Here is a 4,198-nt window from a genome sequence, read left to right as displayed (position 1 = left end):
CCATTTGATACCACGAACGACGATGAAGTAAGAGTAGTATACACACACATACATACATATGCGTATATCCAATTGACTATTAAGTTTACAATCACTTTTTTATTTTGAAATAAATACAGTTCATTTATTTTAATATATGTATATAAATTAAATTTATTCTATTTATGATGAGAAACCAACATACTTATTGGTGTAAAAAAGAACAAGTCTACAAAAAATTGCTTTTTGAATCGTTTATGGTATGCGGATCCCGAACAAATTGACACTTGAATAGACTTGTTCGATGAAATAAAAATAATAAAAAACACAACAACAAATTATATGGTGCGTATAACAAAGAACTAAAATATCTGAACCAATATTTCATGGAATATTTCACTTTTTAAAGCGAACTAAAATTGACATGCCAAAGTTTGTTAAACTTAACATTACTAAAAAAAATAAGACGACTACTAACAAAGACTCATGAAAATCGAAAAACCTTTGCTACAATTGCAAGTGTAGAACACTACGCTAAGTATTAAATAGTATATAGCGCGATACGAAACGGATTTGGTAGAGAAGATAGATACCAAGAGAATGCAAAAAAAAAGAAAGAAATGAATGGAAAAATTTGGGCAGCGCTAGCCTATACATACTGGAAAATCTACATAAAAGTTGGTCAAACATCATTCAGGACAAGGAATAACGTAAGACAAATACTACAAGTAATATTAGATACGTCCCCCGACAGTCAGGTCTACGTAACCGGTACGACCCAGATCTAGTATATCTGCGCCCAACGACCGTCCCTCCAGCTGATTCCCAAAAAAACTTTGTGGAATTTTAATGCTTTTCCAATAACAAAAATTTTACCTATTAGATAAGTAAATAAGTGAAAAATTTAACTTGTGATATCGGTATACATACATAGTATACAGAGAAAAACAACAAGCTGAGTGCATTTTGTACTACAAAAAGTAAAAAAATTTAAGAAAATTCTGCATTTTATAGTAAAATGCAGAGTCCGAAGGTAACTATTACCTATTACATATTCCCACGACAGCCGGTTCTGCGTACCGGAATGACTAGGGTTTTACCCGACCAAGGGCTGTTGTTTCGGCGACCTAACCCCGTTTAGATCAGCGAACCTTGCAGTCGGATTGCTCCGCATCCTTCATATCCGGGCGCGCATTGAGCCCAACCCCGGACCAGAAACAAACTTCTGCTGCGTTTGCCAGAAACGACTCCATCCGAACTCCACTTCGGTTAGGTGCAACTCTTGCAACGGATGGAGTCATCTAAGAACCTGTTCTGGCCTTAAATCTCATAGGGAGTGGACCACGGCTACTCGCGAACTAGCACCCAAAGAGCCTGTACTGCTCCAAAAAGCTCCACTGAGTAACAGTAGTACCTGGTTGCCCACGCCATCTGCACCGCGTGCACTGCAGCCACCAGCCGCCAGGCAGCAACAGTAATTGCGGCGGGCGCAACAGGCCGAAGGCAGCCCCAACACGTCCCTCACCCCCCGTATCGCGACCAGCCTCCCAAGGCATACGATACTCCTACAACCGTACTGCAACGGTTCAGTCAGAGCAAGATGGAAGAGATAGCAGTCTTCATGAGTCGGCATGGCATATTGGTAGATGCGGTCCAAGAAACGAAGTTGCACAGCAACTCAACGCATTATAGTTGCACCATATTCAATGTGCTCCGTAAAGATCGCGAACGAGATAATGGTGGAGGATTAGCGTTCATTCTATAACACACAGTGCAGTATCGTTTAATCGAAGATGACATCGACCCGAAGGACACCACCCTAGAATGCCCTGCTGCCCGACAGGATATCACCCTGCACACGTAGGTGCTGATGTGAAAACCGAATGGTAGCAGTTGACTTCAACGCGCACCACGATGTTTGGCACTCAAGCCTGGCAAATTATCGTAGGGGAAACCTATTGGCTGAGCAGATAGACGATTCGACATTCTGCTCCATGAACGACGACGACACCACCAGGATCGTGGGCAGCTGCAACAGCTCGCCAGACCTAACAATTGCTAGCTCTGGTCTGATAAATAGCATAACATGGCGACCTATCCTAACGCTGGCATCAGACCAACTGCTCATAATCATCTCGATCAATAAGCCCACCGACTTTGCGGCGCGGACCACCGAACTTATATCAACTTTAACAAGCCGATTAAAATGGCTTCGCGGACCGAGAGCAGCTTCGCCGCCCTTCCCATTCCCGCAGACATACACGCTGGCGAACGCCAGTTCCGGAGGGTAGCCACTACCGCAGCGGCTCGCTTAATACCGTCCGGACGCATCGCGGTAGTCTGCCTAAATTTCCCGGCAGAAACAGCTCTTCTAGCAAATGAGCGTGACCAGGGATCCTCGCCTGAAGGACCTTAATTTGGACATTCGGCAACTGGTAAACCAGCATAAGCGGAAAAAGTGGGAAGAGCACTTCAAGAACTGCAACTTCGCCTCTGAAGCAGTCGGCTCTGCTACTATACCTACATATCGTTACCCTAATTCACAAGGCCCCAACCAACTCGTTTTTTTAAAACTGCGTTTTTCACAGATTTCGGCAAGAGATATTAAAATACACCTTCAATAAAAATTGCAAAATGTTACTACCAAAAACAATGGAACCCTACCTATTTTTTTTTATAATGTTTTTTGCATCTCCTGTAAAATAAAAAATTTGTTAGTTAGGGACTTTGTGAATTAATTAATTAAGCTAACGATATGTATGTATGTATATATCTACAACAGTTTAAATTAGCTGTCCTTCGTTAATACAATGTCAGATAGGGCCTTTCTAAATTAAGTTAACGAAATGAATATGCTGCACATGGGACAATACACCATGCAGCACAACGTCGTTACCTTAATATAGAAAGGTCTCAACTAATTTTCTTTTGAAATTCAGCCTTGTATAAAGGTCGGTAGATACACTCCCAGTCATTTCAATAGCACACTTTTGATCCTCAGTATGCATTGGACCAGGCATATTTTCTATGGGAAGAATTCCTAGCATATTCCTAATACTCAGGGCTATCACGGAGTCCATCGTAGAAAATCTATGAATTCGAATGCCTGCTATGAATACGAAAAAATTGCTATCACTGAATCCGAGTGAACTCGAAAAATATCGTTGCCAGCTTCGAATGCTGATTCGAAATCAGCTAGTGGAAAGGAAACAATAGGCATTTATGTATGCCATTTTGCTCACGCTGCCGCAGCAGTCTTAATGGCCGAGTGCGCAAAGCACTAGACTGCCAATTAAGAGATCCGAGTTCGAGTCCGAGTCGTCGGGCAGTGGAGCTTTTTTTTATTTATTTTTTGTTTCATTTTTTAATATTTTTTTGTTTAGATTTTATTATTTAAGAGACATTTCTTTTTTTTATTATTAATTCTTATGATATTAAAGTAATAAGGTTTCTTTCCTAATAAGTTTTTGTTAAACTATTATTTCTCTCTTCATGAAAAATATTCGTTTAATAAATAGTGTCTAGCAGTGAATGTACATATGTACATATAGTATGTATCTATGTATGTAATTGGTACTTTACCTCTACATTTGCACAAATATACGAAACTATATTAAACTATAACAAATTTGGAGCATAATAAATATTTATTATTAACAATAACGCAGCTTTTTCCATTATTTTTAAGATTCAGTGATTTTAAATTTTGTTACGACAGCATAAACTCGTCGTAGAGTATCTGTACGAATCTTCATTACGAACGGATTCAAGGAAGGCTCTCTACGAATTTCACATTTACGTTCGTAGCTATTCGGATTCTGGAGTAGAAGGGTGTGTTCAGAAATGCATCAAGCCAAAGCATCAGATGCATTTATTTCTAAACTATAATTGATGGAAATGTCCAAAATGGGCAACCACGGTTAAATTGCCTAATTGGAACTTAGTTGCGTGAATAAGGCATTTCCATCAGTTATAGTTTAGAAGTAAAAGAGACTGATGCTTTGGCTTGATGCAATTCTGAACGTACCCGAACTTTCGTAGATTTCCAGAAAAACGAAGATACGATAGATTCTGTGATAGTCCTGACGTCAATTGCATTGCATACATACAAAGTTTAATGTTCCATAACGCCGAACTACAATTGGTTGACTATCAGGGCTGCCCCTTTAAAGCATCGTATATACTTACAAGTATGGAATCCTATGCCCCTTTTTGTCTA

At 39.8% G+C, this 4,198-nt stretch overlaps 1 protein-coding gene across 2 annotated transcripts in view; it reads left to right on the top strand.

The window, feature by feature from the left end:
* LOC118748158 (ADP-ribosylation factor GTPase-activating protein 1) overlaps positions 1–4,198 on the top strand; it is a gene marked incomplete at its 5' end in the record, with an annotated part of 26,902 nt that overhangs the window by 21,422 nt on the left and 1,282 nt on the right.

This window comes from Rhagoletis pomonella, unplaced genomic scaffold (assembly GCF_013731165.1).
Source record: "Rhagoletis pomonella isolate Grant_MI unplaced genomic scaffold, Rhpom_1.0 Rhpom_scaffold_00012, whole genome shotgun sequence".
NCBI lineage: Eukaryota > Metazoa > Arthropoda > Insecta > Diptera > Tephritidae > Rhagoletis > Rhagoletis pomonella.
The sequence above is the reverse complement of the archived record's forward strand: the minus strand, read 5'-3'. Positions and strand labels throughout refer to the sequence as shown.